General features: G+C 40.9%; 1 protein-coding gene across 2 annotated transcripts in view; it reads left to right on the forward strand.

Moving 5' to 3' along the window:
* The window catches only part of p130CAS (Serine_rich_CAS and FAT-like_CAS_C domain-containing protein p130CAS), a 202600-nt gene that overhangs the window by 132724 nt on the left and 44792 nt on the right, over window positions 1-25084 (forward strand). The gene's annotated exons all lie outside the window — the stretch shown is intronic.

A 25084-nucleotide genomic window follows, 5' to 3' on the forward strand; every position in this document is an offset into this window, starting at 1 on the left:
CAAAGTTGGCTGAACTTAGAGACCTATCAATGTCCCGTGATTCACCGGCAGGTAATTCCGGAGAAAATAAAACAGAAATGAAGAAATTCGGTCCAGTAGAACGGACGGACGGACGGACGGATTTGCCAAATCCGTTTTTAGTAAACTCTTTTAATATATAGATTTAATTATTGTTTGTTTTGAGGCATGTGAAAGTACTGTACTAGCAAGATCGGTCTGAACTCTGTTCCTAGTATGGACACTTTTCCTCTAAAATTGGTGCTTGATTCATTCTTGACCTGTCCTTTCACCAGTAATGACTTCAGCAATACACAAACAACTTGTCATTCGATGGCTAAAGTAACCTAACAAAGGAGTTACAACTGTTGGCGCTTGTTACTGATTGTTTTGATTCACAGCATGAAGTAAAGGGTAAACTGGGCTACAAGTCACTTTTAGAAAAAGAGCAATAATTCCATATGCAGGGTATTCAGAAGCAAGTTTACACAATAATATGTGAAGCAAAGAGAGAAGTACAATGAAAGAGGAAATGTAACTGAGTCTCACATTAGCGCTTATGGGTATGAACGGGAAGCTCGGTAACTCGTTGTTCGTCACCTTAGTGACATACCGTACCAGCCAATCGGCAAACTAAGCAAACATCTGCCGTGCGTTCATATTAAAAACGGCAATTTATCATATACTGTGTACACTGTTGAAAAAAGAAATTGAGTTACGTCTTTAGATGTTCCTAAGTACATTGTACGAATGTACACTGAATTTGCAAATGTCATGGGAAAGTCACCTAATAGCGTGTGGGGCCTCCTCTGGCCCTGCGAACTGCAGTGAGACGCCGTGGAAGTGAGTCGACAAGTCCCTGGTAGTCCTCTGGACGCAGCTGACACCAAATCGTTTGCAGAGCGGCCGCCAAATGCTGGTCTGTTCGTGGGTGCAGGATCCATAGCACGGAGCCTGCGTTCCAGGACATTCCAGATATGCTCGATAGGGTTCATATCGGGGCTCCTGGGTGGCCATAGCAGTCGTTGGACCTCCGCTGCATGTTCCTGGAACCATTCCCGGGCGACGTGGGAGCGATGTGGCGGCGCGTTATCATCTTGAAACACCGCAGAACCGTCTGGGCGCTGGAAGGCCAAAAATGGGTGGATATGGTCTCCGAGCAGCACAACATACCGCGTACCATTCAAAGTCTCTTCCAGAACAACTAGGGGGCCCATTACATACCAGGAAAATGCACCCCAGACCGTAACAGAGACATCAGCGCCCTGGACCACACCTTCGAGGCAGGCGGGATCCATCGCTTCATGTGGTCTGCGCCATACACGGTGCCTACTATCGGCATGGTGCGTTGAAATCGTGATTCGTCCGACCATATCACGTTATGCCATTGTTCCAGTGTCCATCGCTGGTGACTGGCGACAAATGCGCGTCGTTGTGCCCGATGACGTTGGGTTAACAGTGGCACCCGTGTGCGGCTCCGGCTTCCATACTCCATACAACCCATGTTCCTATGGATTGTCCACTGGGAGACGTGTCTAGCACGGCCTGTGTTGAATTGAGCCGTGATTTGTTGCACGGTTACCCGTCTATCACGACTGACAATCCGTCTCAGATGACGCCAGTCACGGTCATCGAGGATGGCTGGACGGCCGGTCGTTCGTCTGTTGTGGATGGTGACACCCGCATTCAACCATTCACAATACACCCTGGACACGGTTGATCATGTGAAGCCGAATTCTCGCACCACGCCCGAAATCGCACTTCCCATCCGTCGGGCACCGACCACCATACCTCGTTCGAACGGTGTCAGCTAGCTCACGACGACGTTCCATGTTACACCTGTCACATGCACAGCCACTGCTCCCAAGGTCTCCTATACAACTGCCGCTGGCACAGGGGGCGTATGGTGCGCAGACAACACACCTGCGCATCAGTGCTCCGCTATTCCATGACATTTGCTCAGTCAGTATATATGGGATGGCAATAACATAACATAACAGAGGACTCCACTGTTATCCAGGTGTTTGTGCGGCGTCAGTGTCACTTGAAAGGTACGAATGCCTGCGAAGGTTAGTCTGTGTACATTTTAATATTTACTAGTCATGGCTGAACGTACGGACCGGGGTAGCAGTTGTTGCGCAACTTATGCTTACTGCTCGTAGAGGTGCGTTGCCAGGAGACTGGAAGTGTTGCCAGGTAACCTGTCACGGGGTGGCTGTTACAGCACGAGCACTACAGTTGGACCTTCAGCAAGTTTCTGAAGTACGAGTTAGTGAGTACGAGTCAGAAACAGGGTTGAAGAGGCCAATTTGAGATCCCGACGACCTGCTCAAATGACGACATTGCGGTAGGTGACTGAGTTCGCTAGAGATAGTCAACACTGCCAGCTAAGACTCTGGCGTCCTGTGCTATTCTCGGATAAATTCCATTTCACTCGGATGGTCGTCTGCGAGTCTGGAGTGATTTCATCCTACAGCTGTAGTATCTACCGTTTCTTATAAGAGGCGGATCTCTTATGGTGTAGGCAGGCGTAAGTCTTGACTCGAAAACCGATCTCTTGATCATTCGCGATGGATTCTAAATTGCTCTGTGATACATAACGAGATTATTCACGCGAGGCAAGTTGGAGAAAACACAGAATTCGTGCATAATACTGCTAAAGCGCGTGTTAGCCAATATTGACGGGTATTGCCTGCAAGAGTACGACGTTCTGGAGCTGCTACCTGTACGAGCGGGTATCAGTACTCCTTATTAAGATTCTTAATTGCCACATAGCCATTTGGTATATGACCAGGGATCACGTTGTCCAATGAGTGTCCTACTACTACTACTACTACTACTACTACTACTACTACTACTACTACTATTACTATTACTAACAAAACATTTTTATTCCGTCCCTGAAGGGGGAGGCGGGCCTCCTAGACGGCCACGACGTCTCTCAGACCTTGGAGATGTGATACGGTGAAGGAGATGTTCGGAGAAGGTGAGGGTGTTGGCGGCTGTGGCCTACACTAGGAACTGTCCCGGCATTCGCCTTAGTGCAGGAAAATGGAAAACCACGGAAAACCATTCTCAGGACAGCCAACGGTGGGGATTAGCCCCTCTCTGGTTCCCGAATGTAGAGGCGTAGAGCCACGGCAGAGCCGCGCTCACCCCCCTCTGGTCGGTTGGTTGGTCGGGGTGCAGAGCCGTCGAACCACGGATCAGCCGCAGGCCGAACCCACGCTGCATCTGGCGACGGTGTGTCCAAAGAACGCTTTTCTTTTCAGTTATTGTTGCAAGGAAGAAACGCGTGTGTCCGTTTTGATGGTCAATGTCCATGCGTGTAATGAAGATATGAACTGTAACGGTTCAAATTCCGTTACAAATATTTCTTTGTATTATTATTATTATTATTATTATTATTATTATTATTATTATTATATATGTATTATTATTACTATTATTGTAACTATTATTATTTGATTCAATTCTATAATCTGATTTCGCTATGTATCAATTAATTATCGCTTGCTTTATTGTATTTAATTTATTGTATATATATGGTCCGCCTCTGTGGTGTAGTGGTTAGTGTGATTAGCTGCCACCACCGGAGGCTTCGGGAGGTCAACTGAGTGGAGGTGGGTTCGATTCCCACCTCAGCCATCCTGGAAGTGATCTTCCGTGGTTTACCACTTTTCCTCCAGACAAATGCCGGGATGGTACCTAACTTAAGGCCACGGCCGCTTCCTTCCCCCTTCCTTATATATCCCTTCCAATCTTCCCATCCCCCCGCAAGGCCTCTGTTCAGCACAGCTGGTGAGGCCGCCTGGGCGAGGTAATGGTCATCCTCTCCAGTTGTGTCCCCGACCCAGAATCTCAAGCTCCAGGACACTGCCCTTGAGGCGGTAGAGGTGGGATCCCTCGCTGAGTTCCATGGAAAAACCGACCCTGGAGGGTAAACAGATGAAAAAGGATAAAATATACATATATATGTGTATGTTAGCATCAAAATAATGTAGAGTGAGACTTAGTGCTTAATATCAGATATGGATATATTATTTGTGATACCGGTGCTACTTTTAAAACATTACAACATATGGTGCAATACTGTTACAGTAACCGTCGAGTCATCGCTCTGTCATTGTATGCGTTAAGCACGATGAGGTAATTCGGGGAGTTTCTACTTTGCCTGAGGCTATTTCATCACAGTCTGTAACACTTGATAACTGGGTGGGAGTGACATCATAGCTGTTTTTATAGATGACGTGGGTGTGACAACTAGTGTCTATATAAAGGGCTGTATCCTATAGCACTAGTCAATTGGAGACAGTTGGAAGGAGAATAAATCCACAGTTTGTCAGGGGGTGAGTTGAATGGAGAGGCTTGCCATGAAGTGTTGTAGTCAGATAGATGGAGCCTTGGTCGATGGATAGTCATTTTAGAGAGTGAGGCCAGCTGGTCAGTAAGTCAGTTTAAGATAGAACAGTGACAAGGATACATAGTCGTCAGTGACCAAATGGAGTGTGTTTCATGCATCTGTTCGGTCGAGTTCTTGTGTCAGTTCGGTGACAGCCGAATATTGAGTCGTCGTAATGCAGACTAACAGTTATCAGTGAATTATTTGTAAATTTGTTTGTGAAATGTGAATATAATTTTAAGCCATCCTATATCTCGTTTGTGAAACTAAAAGGATACATCACCAAATTAGGTTTGAGATACCTACAGCTGATACCAGTTCAAAGGAATACGTCGTAATAACACTCAAAGTGTTGAAGGTACTGTTAAGTGAACTAGTGAGGGATAAATTTCTTGTACAACTTTTAAATGTTTGGTCAAGAGGATTTCAAATTTAATGCTTAGAGTTGCTTTCAATTGCAATTTCAGAATTTTATATCATCATCTATATTATCGCAACAAGTCAATTTAAAGAATATATTTTGTTCAGTATCAAATACAATTAATTGTTTTATTTCAATAATAGATCAGATAACCTCAAATTTTAATAGGGAAACCAAACTTCAGTGACCTTTTCCCAGAAGCTATATGTTATGCTGTCAAAGTAAGCTTATTTCCTCACACCCCAGAGATATTCAAGATTCTCATTCATATATAGTTACACGTATTTGTGACCTAAACCACAGAACGTATAAAAAGTGTAAGCAAAAACTTTTAATATAAAAGAAGGATTACGTAAGGTACTTCGATGGAAGCGCAGATGAACAGTCCAAAGAAATGGCGTTGTTTAAAAATATATAGTTATATCATTTACATGTTTGCGAGGTTTCACTATTATAAATTCGGACTGTACAAATGAAAACTATATATAGTCCAGTTAATCGTTTCATTTCCAGGCGATCACGCCGTGTGAACCTGTTTGTGTGGGCTCCGGCACGCTAAACTGCTTTGGGATAACTTTCTCTTAAAATCTACAGCAATTGAATCGACTTAAACGATTATTCTTGACTCGTTATGCTCAACTAAGGAGCGCGTGTAAACTTGTTTAGTACACATTTCTTCCCACTTCGTCTTCATTCGTTCACTGAGTGCTTTCTGTCCAACGTATATATTTTATTTTAGGTTTCTCTGCAAATTTCTGCTTGCTTACTAAGTTTCTAAACTTTGTTCGGTCTTGAATTGTTTCGTCGGTAACACTAATATCTTGTAGGTCTTCCTTTATTTCCACTAACCACTTTTTGTGGTTTTTCAGTGATAGTGCTAGGTTGGGAAGTTTCTTTCTCAGCCTGTTGTTATCCATTCTGTGTAGGAGTCGCTAGAATTTTGACCGCCTTTTTCTAATTGTGACTTGATACATTTCCTGTGACTTCTTTTTCATCCAAATTCTATTTTCGTGTCCCAGGAGTTTTCTGAGAATTTCGCACTCTATATTTTTCGATGTTTGTTATTAGTTACCTGCCGCCATTAGTCATCTTTTAGTAATTGTGTTGTAGTGTCATAATTTTGCATTTTTTAATAGATTTTTTGTTGTATCTACTCCAGGTGATTTTTTAATATCTGCTGGTTGAATAGTTCAACCTATATACTTCGGTTTATCTACTTGGAAGATTTTTCCGAATTTGGTGATTAACGGCTGGTTGTTGAATATTGATTTAGTTCCTTCCATATACTGCCAGTCTGACTAATAAAATCTCTTTAAACAGTTGTTTAACTCTTGTAAAGTTATCTATACTATAATATATTAGTTCCATGGTCCTTATTGATAGTTCAAGTACAAGTATGAAGGATGAGTTCTCCACCTAATCAATACTTTATTGTACATAGTGTCAATATTATTTAATAAAAAGACAGTACCGGTTCCGACCTGTAAATAGGTCATCCTCAGCTGCTAGAGAACCGACTTAATAGCGACTGTACAGAGTAAATACTACTAAAATTAAAATTAAACAAGGATGCCAATAAATAAACATGAATGCCACTATTATAAAATTACTTAATTTTAAGATATATACATAAGGTACAGTTTTGGGGATTAAGGGGCTATTTTCAACAATTACATTTACTGAGGTTGGAATTGGATACAGTTCTTAGAGTTTATCAAGAATCACTGACATTCAGGTGTCAAGTCATCTGTGTTAAATGCCACTATTATATCCAACGGTTTATGAGATGTTTAAAGTGCATTGTTGTGCCGAAAATATGCGGGGGCGTCGTGTTCCTTAGAATAAGAAGTTCAGCAACCAGTTCACGGACACATAGCTTATACTCAGTCTATATCACTCCTGAAAAATATGTTAGTGACCGCCACTATTCTAAAAAATACTTAACCATTAAGATATATACATATGGTACAGTTTGGGGTTGAAGGGTTTTACACTGGCCCCATGATTACTACATATTACGAAAGTTCTATTTGCTGAGGTTGAAATTGACATTCTGGTATCAGGCTCAGATATCTAATGTTATATGCCATTACTATGTCCAACGGTTATTCAAAGTGCATTGTTGGGCCGCAAATATGCAGGGACGTCGTTTAGTTTACAGATACATAGCTCTTTATTAGTCTATATCAATGATAAAAAAGCAAGCTAGTTTATATTAGACTTCCTTATTGAGGTTTACGTTGCGCTACTTGCGTTCCCTCAGGTAATTTTAAAAAATCTGAGAAAGAAGAATAGGAAGGTAGGTTTCAACCTCAGCAAATAGAACTTTTGTAATATGTAGTAATCATGGGGCCAGTGTAAAACCCTTCAACCCCAAACTGTACCATATGTATATATCTTAATGGTTAAGTATTTTTTAGAATAGTGGCGGTCACTAACATATTTTTCAGCAGTGATATAGACTGAGTATAAGCGATGTGTCCGTGAACTGGTTGCTGAACTTCTTATTCTAAGGAACACGACGCCCCCCGCATATTTTCGGCACAACAATGCACTTTAAACATCTCATAAACCGTTGGATATAATAGTGGCATTTAACACAGATGACTTGACACCTGAATGTCAGTGATTCTTGATAAACTCTAAGAACTGTATCCAATTCCAACCTCAGTAAATGTAATTTTTAAAAATAGCCCCTTAATCCCCAAAACTGTACCTTATGTATATATCTTAAAATTAAGTAATTTTATAATAGTGGCATTCATGTTTATTTATTGGCATCCTTGTTTAATTTTAATTTTAGTAGTATTTACTCTGTACAGTCGCTATTAAGTCGGTTCTCTAGCAGCTGAGGATGACCTATTTACAGGTCGGAACCGGTACTGTCTTTTTATTAAATAATATTGACACTATGTACAATAAAGTATTGATTAGGGGGAGAACTCATCCTTCATACTTGTACCTGAACTATCAATACGGACCATGAAACTAATAGATTATGGTATCCCAGTCAAACAGGCAAAAGGCATTGCGTTTAGATATTAGAACCTGAAAATTAAAATAGTGATTGTGATCAAGAACATTACCTTTTTAAGAGAATGCCTCTCTAACAACTTAGTACCGAATTTCCTTAAGAGATACAATAATAAACACAGGAAGACCAACCAGACACGGAACACACAGAAAAAATCTAACAAAAAATGGTTAACAGAAGAAGTAAAATTCCTCTACAGGAAAAAAAGCAATACCCCAATACCAAACTCTATGAAACACTCCTAGAAGCTTCCCATGTTCTACCACATACATTTTGCGACAACTTCCAACTAATAACCCAGGACAAAATAACCAACGTAGCAATCCGGAAACAGAACACATTGGATAGAAAGCTGCGCTAAAACAGTCACAAATCCAATACAAACAAGTCAATAACACTCCCCCCCGAACGCAACAAAGAGAATGAACACACGTTTCACCCAACCATCATGAATGTAACAGACACGCACTTTGATGAAACAGAAACTAATATATTGAGCAAGGGACCTAAACACAATTGGGCAAACACATCAACCTTCCATAACCTCACAACCATCATCGCTGAAACTGAAAATGTCCTAAATAAAGTCCCCCATGATTTACGCGATGAGATCAGACACGAGGTTAAGAAGAAATTACCACCATACAGAAACAAGATTAACAACAACAACAATAACAACAACAACAACAACCCAAAAAGCAAAACCGATAACGCTCAGCTCAGGAAACTCAAAGACAAAATTAAGCAGAACAATCTATTAATAACAAAGGCAAACAAAGGTAATACGACAGTCATCATCGACAGAAACGAATACATTTCTAAAACTAAACAATGTTTCCTAGACGACACCTTTCAAACCAAAAGAAAAGATCCAACTGCCAGTATCCAAAGAAATCTAAAAACATTACTGAAAAACACCCACTTTCTCCTTAACGAGCAGGAAACTACGGAGCTAACCATAATGAATCCACAACTGCCGACTGCGAAGGCCTACCCTAAGATCCACAAAGATAATGTACCCATGAGGCCGATCACAAATTATAAATCAAGCCCGACATACAAATTATCATTCTTCATACAAACATTTCTCAAAAAACACTACACATTCTTAGCCAGGAAATCAGTACGAAACTCAATAGAATTCTGTAACATCACCAAAGAGCTGAAATTCGAACAACACCACATCCTAGCATCATATGACATCATTAACATGTACCCTAACATACCCACAGAAGACGATAAGACTAATAGAATCAAATTAAAAAACACAGTAATCTAAGCATCCTCGAAATAGAAAAATTAATTAATTTACTAGAATTTGCCCTAAACAATAATTACTTTAGATTCCACGACACTATCTACGCTAATTCTAACTTCAGCTTAAACGAAATCGCAGATAAAACAAACATCCGTTCCAACACAGCCATACCCAACATATTTAAAAAGAATCAGCAAACAAGGGCCTATACACGCCCCACTCTACACCACCCCATCCACAAGCTGCTTCCCCCTCCCCAACACCACTCTTCTCAACGCCACGACATACACGCACCAATGTGCAGCACGCTCTTAACTATGCTCAAGGACATATCCAGCTTACACACACACACACACACACACACACACACCGTATACACAACCTATTTAACAGGTACTCTCTATCAGTTATTCTAATTCCTACCTTCCTTTTCTTCTTTCTCAGATTTTTTAAAATTACCTGAGGGAACGCAAGTAGCGCAACGTAAACCTCAATAAGGAAGTCTAATATAAACTAGCTTGTTTTTTAATCATTGATATAGACTAAGAAAGAGCTATGTATCTGTAAACTAAACGACGTCCCTGCATATTTGCGGCCCAACAATGCACTTTGAATAACCGTTGGACATAGTAATGGCATATAACATTAGATATCTGAGCCTGATACCAGAATGTCAATTTCAACCTCAGCAAATAGAACTTTTGTAATATGTAGTAATCATGGGGCCAGTGTAAAACCCTTCAACCCCAAACTGTACCATATGTATATATCTTAATGTTAAGTATTTTTTAGAATAGTGGCGGTCACTAACATATTTTTCAGCAGTGATATAGACTGAGTATAAGCGATGTGTCCGTGAACTGGTTGCTGAACCTCTTATTCTAAGGAACACGACGCCCCCCGCATATTTTCGGCACAACAATGCACTTTAAACATCTCATAAACCGTTGGATATAATAGTGGCATTTAACACAGATGACTTGACACCTGAATGTCAGTGATTCTTGATAAACTCTAAGAACTGTATCCAATTCCAACCTCAGTAAATGTAATTGTTGAAAATAGCCCCTTAATCCCCAAAACTGTACCTTATGTATATATCTTAAAATTAAGTAATTTTATAATAGTGGCATTCATGTTTATTTAATGGCATCCTTGTTTAATTTTAATTTTAGTAGTATTTACTCTGTACAGTCGCTATTAAGTCGGTTCTCTAGCAGCTGAGGATGACCTATTTACAGGTCGGAACCGGTACTGTCTTTTTATTAAATAATATTGACACTATGTACAATAAAGTATTGATTAGGTGGAGAACTCATCCTTCATACTTGTACTAGTTATCTATCTATATAAAATAAGAGTTTTGTCTGTACATTGCTCAGAATTTAAAAAGGATGTATTTTTGTATCATTCCTGTCCACAGAAAAAAGGAAGTGCACTTTTTTATTTTCCGTAATTTCTGTCTGTCTGTGTGTGTGTATGTATGTAAACGCATCACGAGAAAACGGCTGAAGAGAATTGAATGGAAATCGGTATGCAAAGTCGGGGAATAATTCTCTATAATCTAGGCCGTAAATAATTTTATTCACGCTAAGTAAAATGGTAGTTTAGGGGAAGGCCTTAAATGTAATTCGGAAATATTGGTGTTATTAATGGCTCTATCTTAATGAAAATCGGTATACAAAAACATAGCTATGTTATTAGTGGTCGTATCGATAAAAACTACATAGTATTAAATTTCCGATCATTTATGTCTTATACATTGTTTTTGATTTTTGCTAGTTGCTTTACGCCGCACCGACACAGATAGGTCTTATGGCGACGATGGGACGGGAAAGGCCTAGGAGTGGGAAGGGAGCGGCCGTGGCCTTAATTAAGATACAGCCCCAGCATTTGCCTGGTGTGAAAATGGGAAACCACGGAAAACCATTTTCAGGGCTGCCGACAGTGGGGTTCGAACCTACTGTCTCCCGAATACTGGATACTGGCCACACTTAAGCGCGTGCATCTATCGAGCTCGGTTTATACATTGTTACGGTACCGGCTATGATCACAGAGATATTCGTGAATTTGAATTTTTGATACGAAGTCCATATCAGCGCCAAGTCACAAGAAAATGGGTTAACAGAATTTAATGAAAATAGGTATGTAAAGGCGGAGAATAAGGAACTACAGTCTTCGCTATAAATAATTTTATAAGACGCCCTAATAACACAGAGTCCAAAGAAAACTAAATGTGAAGGCCTACAATAGAGAAGTCTCATACAATTGATCAACAATAACATTCCATTGACCATTGTTTGTTGTGATGCGTTTTGTGTCTTCTGTTGTCACTCATCTCAGATAGATAGGATTACTGCTGCATACCGAGTATATTTTTAATTTGCCTTACGTCACATTGACACAGATAGGTCTTATGGCGACAGTGGGATAGGAAAAGGCTAGGAGTGTGAAGGAAGCGGCCTTGGCCTTAAATAAGGTACAACTTTCTTCTTTAGCATGCCATTCCTCTGGTTCATAAATTTTCTGATACTACTGGTACGTAACACACTGGTTCATGATAGCATTCGAGCTATTCAATCCTTACTCTGAGGCACTGATTGGAACGAGCAGTGTGCATATTTAACGGAATAATGGCAGAAGAGTGTTCACGGTTGTCTGTGACCTGGTCATTCTTCCAGCTCTGAAACTTTGGCCTGTTAGATCGGCACCGTAGTAGGCCTACTGTTCGTTAAAAGTGAGAAAATGTGCGGATTTTCGTTTGATCAAGTATTTTATATGATAACATTGCTTTTAATCGCGACTTTCCTACTGACGTTTTCGTAATGACCTATGTTGACTTCAGTTAGGAAAACCGCAAAATCAGTCTGTCTGAGAATCCCGTAGCGAAGTGCAGGTACATCAGCTAGTACATTTAATAAACCTCGTATAAGCGTTGCATATTTATCTTACCAATAAACATGGTATAAGCATTGTATTACGATACTGCACGTATACACTCGTTCCAAGTCGTAGGAATCTCTTGCTGCAGTTCACTGGCGTATTTCTTCACGTTCATGTTCGCTTTTGCTGGTTAGGCCTATCTATATATAGATCTGAATGTTATCGGTTGAAATAGGTGAATATCCAGTTATGTACAGAATCTAATGCATCTAATGCCGTTAACAAAAAAAAAAAAAAAATCCTAAAAAGTAATCGAGTGTGAAAATATTGATATAATGGAAAGTTACGTCAAATAAAAAATCTCCATTGCATGAAACCTATCATGTCATAACTCCCATTTCATCTTCGTTATGTTTGCAATTTTTCACTGCTGGTAAAGAAACATTTCGGCTCAACGCAGATAAGTTTGATTTTAAATTTGAATGATGAAACAATTCAGTATGTGTCTTTCCTTAGAGTCATGTTCGGAAATCGGTACGCGCAAGCGCGAAAAGGTCTTTACACAGAGGGTCAAAGCGAGGCAAATGGTCTTCGGATACGGGAGTTATTTTTAAAAAACAAACCTCAAGTCGTTTTATCTCGCTTAGTTCTCAGTTTGTGACAGGAAGAACGTCTCGTTTGTTTAGGTTTCACGCGTGACACTGCTGACAGGCTGATTTGCCAGTAGAGATCTCCCAAACAGTGGGCATGTAAATCTCCAGACAGTCGTCTGCAGTGCAATGTTCATTTTTTGACTAGTATAATGATGTCCGTGTCCGCCTCTGTGGTGTAGTGGTTAGCGTGATTAGCTGCCACCCCCGGAGGCCCGGGTTCGATTCCCGGCTCTGCCACGAAATTTGAAAAGTGCACAAGGGCTGGAACGGGGTCCACTCAACCTCGGGAGGTCAACTGAGTACAGATGGGTTTGATTCCCACCTCAGCCATCCTCGAATTGGTTTTCTGTGGTTTCCCACTTCTCCTCCTAATCTGGTGTGAAAATTGAACTATTATTATTATTATTATTATTATTATTATTATTATTATTATTATTATTATTATAGAAAAGGTAAAACATACAAATGCTGATAAAAGAATGTGGATTAAAAACAACGTGAAAATATACAATTCTTCAGGTACCGGTAATGAATTAATATGATGGCAGTCGTTCGATTGCACCACCGATTTAGGGACATAATGACTGACTTATCCCAAAGGCCACCGCGGTTCTAATCTCTGGGATTTTTGAAAGTAAAAGTCACGCCCCTCTGGTTGCAATTCATCTTAAAAGTGGAGGTCCCGTGGCTCTGATCACGTAAAATTACACACATGCTTCGCTTCTTACCAGCGATATAAGGGTGTGATTTTTCCCATCTCACTTTCCTTTGTCAGGCTCTCTCTGAGCTTTGTTGGTCAGTTCTTGTTACTATGTGAGACCTGAGGTCCCTCATTCGTTAGCTCTGCAGGTGTGCATCTCGATAGCTCACTCTGTGCTCAGTGGCCGTTCAGTTCGCTGTCGGACGAGAAAGAACTCAACTCGCATCACCATTTGTAGCATTCCAGAATCGTCATAGCTCACACGTAGGTTGTACGTAGAGTGAGTCAGTCTGGTCGCTGGCCTCGCGCTCAACGCAAGGACGATCAACGCCAGGGCCATGTCAAGGAGTTTGGGTTTTTCTCGGACGACCTACTGTACTTGCACAAGAGCGACACCCGTTGTCATAATCGTTCTTATAGTGCTCGGCATACCCTTTTATACACTCAAAAGCAACAATCGCCGTCCTGTTCCCTTATTTTAAATGGCTCATCACTGATGTCAACTTGACTACTTACAGACTTAACCATCAACAAAGTAAGCTCAGTGTAAATATCAATAATGGAGGTTCCCTTATCCAAGTACATGTCAGTCAAGATTTAAGTCGGTTTTCAAGCTTAATGAGGAATTAAGAAAATATTATATATTTCTGCCTTTATTTTGATATACGCATTACTATAGCCGCATTCTTCGGTGTTTCCTTGTGTAAATAATTCAACTCGCTTCTTGAAATTCGCTATTATATTCGGACTGAAGAGAAACAACAATGCAATAGTACACACAAGCAAATATATAACATGTACATATGCCGTAAGTCAATAAGAATATACACACATACGAAGTCTGCAAACCGTACCCAAGTCGCGACAAGACAAGGTTAAGTCAGGTTGATAACGAAATTTCCTTCCATTTCAATAGAACTGATCTTTATAGCAAAGGTAACGTTGCTTTTCTCTTCGAAGGAGTTCTTGCAGATTTGTCTTGCTTCTTATACATGCTAGTTCAATTCTATACATCGCTAGGTAACATTGTTTGACCATCCATCCATACCTTACACCACAACCTGCACGGTTACTAGGTAACATTGTCTGACCATCCATCCATACCTTACACCACAACCTGCACGGTTACTAGGTAACATTGTCTGACCATCCATCCATACCTTACACCACAACCTGCACGGTTGCTAGGTAACATTGTCTGACCATCCATCTATACCTTACACCACAACCTGCACGGTTGGTAGGTAACATTGTCTGACCATCCATCCATACCTTACATCACAACCTGCACGGTTGCTAGGTAACATTGTCTGACCATCCATCTATACCTTACACCACAACCTGCACGGTTGGTAGGTAACATTGTCTGACCATCCATCCATACCTTACACCACAACCTGCACGGTTACTAGGTAACATTGTCTGACCATCCATCCATACCTTACACCACAACCTGCACGGTTGCTAGGTAACATTGTCTGACCATCCATCCATACCTTACACCACAGCCTGCACGGTTGTTAGGTAACATTGTCTGACCATCCATCCATACCTTACATCACAACCTGCACGGTTACTAGGTAACATTGTCTGACCATCCATCCATACCTTACACCACAGCCTGCACGGTTACTAGGTAACATTGTCTGACCATCCATCTATACCTTACACCACAACCTGCACGGTTGCTAGGTAACATTATCTGACCATCCATCCATACCTTACACCACAACCTGCACGGTTGCTACGTAACATTGTCTGACCATCCATCCATACCTTACATCACAGCCTGCACGGTTACTAGGTAACATTGTCTGACCATCCATCCATACCTTACACCACAGCCTGCACGGTTACTAGGTAACATTGTCTGACCATCCATCCATACCTTACACCACAGCCTGCACGGTTACTAGGTAACATTGTCTGACCATCCATCCATACCTTACATCACAACCTGCACGGTTACTAGGTAACATTGTCTGACCATCCATCCATACCTTACATCACACCCGGAACGGTTTTTAGGTAACATTATCTGACCATCCATCCATACCTTACATGACAGCCTGCACGGTTGCGAGGTAACATTATACCTCGGTAGTTATTGGGCAAATTTCTATTTCCTTTCTTTTTGTATATTGGGCATATTATCCCATACTCCCATTCCTTCGGTACCTTTGCTCCGTTGAAAATCCTATTGAATAGGTTTACAATTCCTTCTACCATCTGACCGTATTTACTTATTTGTTTCCAGCATACATTACTAATACAATTCCTCCCCCCGCTGATTTTATCTTCAGATTCTCAATCACCTCCTTAACTTCTTCTACCGTTCTTCATGCTGCATTCCTTATTTATTAGCTCTGATTGGTCCTTCAATCACTTCTTCTCCGCAATTTTCCTTTTACACTCTTTTTTCAGCCTACAAAATGCTTCACGATCTTTGTTCCTTCCTTTCTGTACTCTTTTAATGCTCCTAGCGCTGCTCTTCTACAAGCCTCACATTCCCTATCATACCATCCATCCCCTTCAGATTTTTCCTTCTGTTGTGCTCAACTGCCCAAGTCACTCTCCTTATAGGGTACTCTAACAGCTCGAGCGCTCTGTTTGTGTTATTTTCCATCGGCGCCCTTTCCCAGCCAATTCTAATTAACTGTATCTCTTTATCCATCAACGCATCCAGCTCTACTTTTGAATTCTCTGCCCATATATATTTAATGTAACTACTCTCTCCCTCTATCATACTATTCTTCTCTTCCTCTTTAGTTTCCTCTTTCCTTACCAAACTCACCCATACCGGTGCGCGGTTCGATTCGTTCCAATCTTCCACCATTATGCTTTTGATGTTATCTAGCAAGTCCTCTGAACTCATTACTAAATCTATAACGCTCTCCCCCCTGTTCAGTAATATATGTCATTTTTCCTTCTCTGTCCCCCTCCCAATACCCGTTCAAAATGCAGAAATTTCCGACTTCGCAGAATTCTAAAAGTTTTCAACCGTAGTTATTTATTACCTTATCATTACTACTTCTTCCTGATCCTACTATCAGCTCTTCCTCCTTACTATACCTCGGGCTTCGCTCGCCTATTGTGGCATTCCAGTCTCCCAATAGCAATATTTCGTCCTCCTCATACCTCCCTCTAATTATGCTAATTTTTAATAACAATTCCTCGAAGAAGTTATCATTTGCATATGGAGATTCCTTGGGGTGACAGTAGGCAAAAGCTAAACATACATGTTTCCCTCTCCCTGCCTCTCTCCCCATGTCAAATCTTATCCATATCACACCTATGCCACTCTCAATATACTCTATACGTTCGTTCAATTCTTCTTTTTACTAGCACGACTACTCCTCCTGGCATACTGCCCATTTTGCTCAATCTCTTCCTTGACTTGTGCCTCACCGTAAATCCTCCCCAAGTTATCGAGCTAACATTATCTGACCATCCATTCATGCCTTACATCACAGCCTGCACGGTTGCTAGGTAACATTGTCTGACCATCCATCCATACCTTACACTACAGCCTGTACGGTTGTTAGGTAACATTTCCGTCCAGTTTAAAAATTTAGAATCATTGTCCTTATTTTTTTCACTAGAGATCTCTTCTTTAAGACGCAGCCTGTAGAAACGTTTCGGAAGTATCAAAGTGTTCTTTTCCTGGAAATTGTTATGTCACTTAGATTACAAAATTATGAGGACGGTTTTAGACAAATTTTGCTCTCTTCAGTAGTCCATCACACTCACAAAGATCCCTCTGGACGAATAAAACAACCTTTGTGAAACTAAAGACGCGCAGGGTGTGTTGTGAGTAGAATATTGCGGAGGCGCGCAGTTAATTCACAGAGCCTTGCAGACTGAAAGCTGAAAGGCGTAACGTGTATAATGAAGATGTAATAAAAATATTAACGTGTCCTGCAGTTTGATACGTTGTACAAATTACTCTCTAATCACACTTCTGTATATCCTTTATAGACATTTTACATTCCACTGAGCAACGTTTATCATTCATCGCCACCTCTGTGCACCAGTGGTAGAGTGTCGGCCTCCGGCTCGCAAGATAATGGGTTCAAACCCCGCAGAGGGTAGTCGGATTTTTAAAGGGCGGAAAAATGTCCATGCGACACTTCGTGTCTATCTGGTGACACATTTGGTGTTCACCCGACAAAATTAATTAAAAACTCAGTCATAAACACCCAAGAGAGGTTCGGTTCATTCTGCCATCTAGTAGGTCTGGGAACGTCGAAATTGTCGAGGAAGCTGCCAGATGGCGTCATATTAAAATGCTATCACACGATAAATATGATTATTATTTTTTACCACCAATAATTCATACAATATTTCCCAACTACGGAAGTGTCATCGTAAAAGATGAATTACCCCAAAAATGGACTTTAATAGAAGGCTGTGGGCGGAGACTAGATCATTGTTCAGGTATTTTGGTGGCAGATGAAGATGGCCAGAAGCGAGACCACGTGATGCACATCCAGGCCACAGATGGTGCGGTGATCATGTGGTCCGACAATTGAGCTTAATTCAATCAGCAGCAGCAGGATCGATTGGAGCTCGTTTTTATTGAGTGTTTAACTGAGGTTAATGGAGTGCTTGGCTTCTCTGTTTCATCTCAAAGGCTCTCATGGTTCACTTTAATTTTGAGTCCTTACTGTTCGTTTGAGGAATCGTTATCTCGTTCTTCTTTTCAGTCTTTTAAAGAAGACAGAAAGAACATGTCCGTCAGACCAGTGAGTTGAGGCATGGAATACTTCTCCGGTATCCCCTGGCTGACTAAAACGTGCTCTCAACTTGGGAATGTAAGGTGTCGAACCTAGGTCCCAGAGGCTAGTCTAGCAATACTTTCACTTACTGTGTCAGGCTCCTCGGTTTCATCCTTTAAATGTCACGTCCGTCTTACAGAATTCGTTTCAAAATCCTGCAGCATGAAAACTGATAGACAGATCAAGTTGGGCACGCGATTTGGGTCACGTAGAGGTGAGATTGCATTTGGAAGATGGTAAGTTCGAATCCCAATGTTTGGCAACCCCCGAGGATGTTTTTCTGTTTTTTCCTATTTTGACAGCATGCAAATGTTGGGATTGCATTTTAACTAAGGTCGCTGTTGCTTCCTTCTCATTCCTAGCCCTTTCCTCTCCCATCGTCGCCATAAGACCTGTCTGTGTCCGTACGATGTAAGTAAAAAATATACATCCACAAAGGTCCAGCTGATGTAAATAAATAAATAGATATATAAATAAATTTGACCTGGAAGTTAGGTCAGCGTTGCGTTAAGTATGTCAGATAGCACTTGCAATATTTTGCTCCTTGTGCAACTGTTACAAAACTTATTCAGTGTATCCTTTCGCCTACCTTCTGTCTCGTCCTTCTTGCTTTTCCACTCATGTTTTGTTTTACTACTATTACTACTAAAATAAGCTGTTACGGTGAAGGAGATGCTCGGAGAAGGTGAGGGGGTTGGCGGCCGTGGCCTATAAAGGAACTGTCCCGGCATTCGCCGGAGAATGGAAAACCACGGAAAAACATTCTCAGGACAGCCGACGGTTGGGGCCAGCCGTGAGGTCCAGCTCTGTTCCGTCTTCCGAATGCAGAGGCGTAGAGCCACGGTAGAGCCGTGGCCACCCCTCCTCTGCTCGGTTGGCCGGTCAGAGGGCAGAGCTGTTGGACCATGGACCAGCCGTGGACCGTTATGGGCCGAGACCCACTCTGCATTTACCGACGTTTGTTTTATATTCTAGTTTTGAAACAGCGCTCTCAATAAAGATTCGTAAAGAAGCGACTTTCATTTATATAAACCTACGAGGTGAAAGTTAGGGCATCACACAGTCCACAAGAGTCTGGAGTAAGCTCCACTCAAGAGAACCTGCATGTTTTAAGGCTCACTTGCTAGGTTCATATCTAAGAAACTATTTGTTTTTAGAGGATGGTTGCCCAGTTGTACTTCCTCTTAAAACAATAATCACCACCACCACCATAAGACTACAAAACATTGCTCACCTTTTGACACCAACTTACCCTATCATCAGAGATGCGAATAGCAACAGATTAAATTTTAAAATTTGAATTTCTGGCATAACTTGAGCTACAGTTTTCACGGAAGATGTTTCTTCACGAGTCATAATTCTCTCTCTACTTGTACCTACAATATAGACTTAGAAAGAAGCCTCTCGAATGTAGAGCTGTTAATGTCAGACTGCTTTATTCCTTTCAGCTCTTACATCATTGAGGAGGAAAGATGGAAATGAGTGAAAGTGCCAGAAACATGTTTTCGAGAAAACGCCAATAATAGAGTTCCCGAGAACGATGGCACTTTCAGCCTTCTCTACCAAAGGAGACCAGGAATTAATGATTAATGCAAGTATATCACATCAGATACATTTTATATGATTGCATATCAATATTTAGCTTCTATAAATATCATTTCTTTAATTAAGTGGCTCAGAAATTAAACAATACATGAGTGATAGAACACTGACACAATGGACAGCACAGAGCGAGACTTCCCCACCAAACTCAGCGGGGTACATTGGACTGTGCCTCTACCCACGGTTACTAGACTAGACGGTAGGGGTCATCAGTTGGTTGCGCAGTAGCAGGTCACGCCTCCTGACGTCACGCGGTACCCAAGTTCGCTAAGCCAAGCAGAGCTCCATTAGTCTACTGATGGTGTTTACCTTCGTAACAGTGTAAGAGTTTAATTTTTCTGTGCTGTGCCATGGTGTGTTGTGCTGTCGCTGGTTGCTTTAACCACGACAGACACCAGGACTTATACATGAAATGTCATCGTTTTCCAAAGAACGGTGGCATTAAATTAAAGTGGATTAATGCCTATAAACGGGCTGATTCGTTTACTGTTGAAAATGCTCGTGTATGCTCTGTACACTTCAAAGACTCGGACTACATAAGGGACTTGAAGAGTGAGTTATTAAACCTTCCAATTAGACGTAACTTAAGGCGTGACGCAGTACCACATTTATATTTGCCACTGAGTAGTAGGTAATGATTTAGCGTGTCAGTCCAGTAAAGATCGTGAAATAAGGGCACAAAAGCGAAATCATCGTAAGGAGATACGGCAAATTTTACGATTGCAGGCATCAGTTGAGGCAGAAAATGTTAATAATGCAATCTTCAGGAAGGAATTAGATAACAAAAGTAAACATCAATGTTTCTGTGATGAGAAAATTGTTGAAGTGACTGCTGGATTGGAGTTAATTAGACTAGGAAACTGTGACTTAAAACAGAAAAATAAGGATCTTCTGGACCGTCTTAGTGTAGCTAATATCAAGATAATAAAATTAAAAAGTAATGTTCAGGTTTTTGAGGTTTTTAAAAGTCAACAGCAAGCTTTAGTAAACGGCAGAAGCTCAAGGTGGTCATCTGAGGACATTGCTAAGGCAGTCACCTTACGGTCTATATCATTTTTTTTCTATTTGCTTTACGTCGCACCGACACAGATAGGTCTTATGGCGACGATGTGACAGGAAAGGTCTAGGAATGGGAAGGAAGCGGCCGTGGCTTTAATTAAGGTACAGCCCCAGCATTTGCCTGCTGTGAAAATAGGAAACCAAGGAAAACCAGCTTCAGGGCTGCCGACAGTGGGGTTCTAACCCACTATCTCTCGGATGCGAGCTCACAGATGTACGCTCCTAACCGCACGGCCAACTCGCCCGGTATATATCATATAAAGCATTGTGTTTTGTTAGAGACGTGATTAATTATCCTCTTCCTAGCGAAGTTACAAGCAAACGGCGGCTAAGACAGTTTTCTATTTCTCCTGGATTCAATGAGTTGAGCATTAATATCTTAAAAATACAGTCAATTCTTTTTACAAATTTTGAAAGAGATGTTCTCAGCTTTGACGAAATGAAGGTTAACAACGACTTGTGCTTTGATCAAAATGAAGAAATGTTTTTTTTTGCTAGTGGCTTTACGTCGCACCGACACAAATAGGTCTTATGGCGACGATGGGAGAGGAAAGGCCTAGGATGTGGAAGGAAGCGGCCGTGGTCTTAATTAAGATACAGCCCCAGCATTTGCCTGGTGTTAAAATGGGAAACCACGGGAAACCGTCTTCAGGACTGCCGACAGTGGGGTTCGAACCCACTATCTCCCGGATGCAAGCCCACAGCCACGCGCCCGATAAAATGAAGAAATGATTAGAGGACCCCGTGATAATGTCCAAGTTATTGTAATGAGAAGTTTAGCTCAAAAGTGGATACAACCTACTTACTACAACTTTGATGCAGCGATGTCAAGAGAACTGTTAGTAGAAGTAATTCAAGTCGTAGAAGCCACTGCATTTAAAGTTAGAGCAGTTGTATGTGACATGGGACCTTCAAATAGGAAATGTATGACTGATCTGAGTATTTCGTTGGACAAACCCTCGCTGGAAAACCCATCAAATAAAGAACGTAACATGTGGTTTTCTTGCGATGTGCCTCATGCACTTGAATTACTGCGGAAGGATATCAACTGAAAAGTGGGCTATCTGTTTACAAAAGAAGCATTTAAAAAATTAATTGAAATGCAAAGTGAGGGGGAAGACCTGCAATATGAGCATACTCTTTCAATGAAGCATATTCTTGTGACTGGAACGGAGAGGCAAAATGTATGGAAAGCCGCTGAAATGTTATCACTGACTGTGGGTAAAGCAATATGCCACAACTTTCCAGAGCTCAGCTATGTAGGAGAAACTGTAATCACTATTAATAATGGATTTGACGTCCTAAACTCCCTTGTCCACGTGTGTGGTACAAATAGCTTAAAAAGTGCCTATGGGAATTGCATAGAACAACAAAATCATGCTCTTGACAAATTATTCGAATTAATTTTCACCATGGGAAGCCTCTTTCCCCTAAAAACGAGTGACCCCTGACATGGTGGAAGAGGTTGACGTTTCTTCAGGGGCTTTTCACCAACAGTTCACCGGCAAGTACACATTTATAAATAATTACTTATACAATAATATAATGTTAGGTTTTTGCAATACTACTTAATACAAACAATCCGCCAAAACAGCGGTAAAAAGCATCCCGTGCGATTGGTCATGTTTCTTTATTTTTAATAAGTAATTTTTGAAACAAAACGGCGCTTAAAATCGTTCTAAAATCACTGGATGGATAGAAAATACGAAAACTGAAACGTAAATACTTTATTTGCGTGGCGAAAGATAATGTAGTACTGAGAAAGCTACTAGAATTGTTCGTGTTAATCAGTGTTATACCTGTGATGATCTGAAAAATACTGAAATAAATTATAACATAATTATCTACACATAACAACTGGCAATTATATTTGACAACATTGAAAAATATTAACGAAGTGGTTAAATAAAAACAAGCAAATCATTAACAGAAACGCGCAGTTACAATGGGTCGTGTGCAGTCGCTTAAGTGCGGCCAGTATCCAGTATTCGGGAGATAGTAGGTTCGAACCCCACTGTCGGCAGCCCTGAAAATGGTTTTACGTGGTTTCCCATTTTCACACCAGGCAAATGCTGGGGCTGTACCTTAATTAAGGCCACGGCCGCTTCCTTCTCACTCCTAGCCCTTCCCTGTCCCATCGTCGCCATAAGACCTATCTGTGTCGGTGCGACGTAAAGCAACTAGAAAAAAAAATGGGTCGTGTTCACTGCAAGCTCGGCAGTGGAGGCCACATGACGTCACCAGCCAAAGCGAGCCTGCGCGTGACCAATATTAAAGTCTTTGCGCGTGACCCCTACCGTCTAGTCTAGTAACCGTAGCTCTACCTGTTGAACTTTCTACCAACTAAACTAATGACCTCCGGCACATGCTCAAGTCACCACCATATGTGACCTGGCTAATACACTCCCTTATTAAAAGTTATTAAAAAACTGACATTTTTAATATTTTGGCACTTTCACTCTTTTCCATCCTTGGTCGTCAATTAAAGAAATGTAGTGAGTTTGACTGCTCTAGCTCCTAACATTGCTGAGAAGAGTGTAGGCTACGTAAAGGTTACTTTGGGACAGCTGTGGTGTCGCCATTCGAAACACATTCTTGTTCCAGCAACATGCACGTACTGTATACTTGTTCGTCTTACTAATAAACCGTGTATAAGCCTCCTGTGTATACATCTGTTATAGTTATTCACTGAATTGCTTATACAGACCAGGACCTTTGTATAAGCGTTGTTTTATTTTCGTGGTATTTATTGTCTACAGTAAAATAATCGTGGTGAAATATTCGACTTATCCATTTAACATTGAACACACATTGAAAGAATGGACGATAACGTTGATGATCTTCACGATATTTTAAACATACAAGACATGCACCATTCAGAGGTTATGGAGGCTAGACGTCTTCGTAAAGTAAAACACTTAGTTGAATAAGCAGAAATATGATGTATAAATGCCTAATAGAAACTTTTTGATCAAACCTTTCTTTCAGCTACAAAACAGTTTTTCCATACTCCTGAAAAGTAAGGATTTTCGAATGTGTACCCTTTTCAACTCGCCGGTTCAATTACAATTGCTTGCACTTTCCGTACTATCCCAGTTTGGAGCTTTTGATCTTTTCAATCTCTTTTTTGGCGTTCATTACACAAGCAAGCTGAAGAAACGTTGATATCAATATAAGCCAATTTCCAGCTGTCTCACTTAGTATTGCCACTGCCTTTTCGATATGCTGTGCTGTTGAGCGACTTTCGGAAAGTTTTGCTCGTAGATAACCAGCAGAAGCGATCATAAAGGCGGTGAATGTGCGAAATACGTCAGTGAACTGCAGGAAGAGATTCCTACGCCTTGGAACGAGTGTATACGTGCTGTATAGTAATACAATGCGTATACCACGTTTATTAGTAAGAAAAATATACAACGGTTATACAAGGTTTATTCACTGTATAACTATACAAGTGATAAACAACTTTATAAGGACTTTTTATTAGTAACACGGTATCTCTTTACTTTTCGTAGGAACTTCGGATCTTGCGTTATTTCACTTCCCAAATATTAGAATCATTCAACATCCTCTAGGTTTTGTTCCCTGATACTAATTATTTCTTTTCTTTCTCCTCTAGTCATCACTACTGTTTCTCTCTTCTCCACACTGATTTTCGTACCATATTTCTCCATATTGTCATTTAAAGCCTCTATTTTCATATCCCCTCCATATGTTGCGTTTGTTTCCTTTAGAATTTCACCCATAATCATTTGATAAAAATGAGACTTTTGACGTCCAGGTGCCCTTAAAAGGATCGTTCACTACTCGTCATATGTTCCCATTAAAACTACATTTGACTGAACCGTGTGATTGTGCCATGGACAGGAATTTCCACAGGGACAGATTGCGTCAGGTCAGGATTTTCTTGGCCACATCCTGAATGCACGAGACTGTGTGTCTTTCTGCCCACGCGATGACGTAAACGTTGCTATTAACAACCGCCCACGTCAGTGATAACGCTCGCGCGATGTTTACAGAAGGCTTTGACCACCTGCATCACTGCACGTGCGCAGCCTTTCTCTTACTTCTCGAGTTTTGGAGTTGTCTTTACTTCAGTTAAATGTGTAAAGTTATTGCCCACGGCTTCACACGATCACTGAAAACTGTATAAAAATGTTTTCGTTATATTTCTTTTAATGTTGGCATCTGTTCATTTGTGGAGAAGGGTGTAGGAGTGTAGAAAAGCCATACACTCATAGAAAATCGCTTAAAATGGTCGAACAACAGTAGGGACGATAAGAAACGTCTCCAAACAAGA

This window comes from Anabrus simplex, chromosome 1 (genome assembly GCF_040414725.1).
Source record: "Anabrus simplex isolate iqAnaSimp1 chromosome 1, ASM4041472v1, whole genome shotgun sequence".
NCBI classification, from domain to species: Eukaryota; Metazoa; Arthropoda; class Insecta; order Orthoptera; family Tettigoniidae; genus Anabrus; species Anabrus simplex.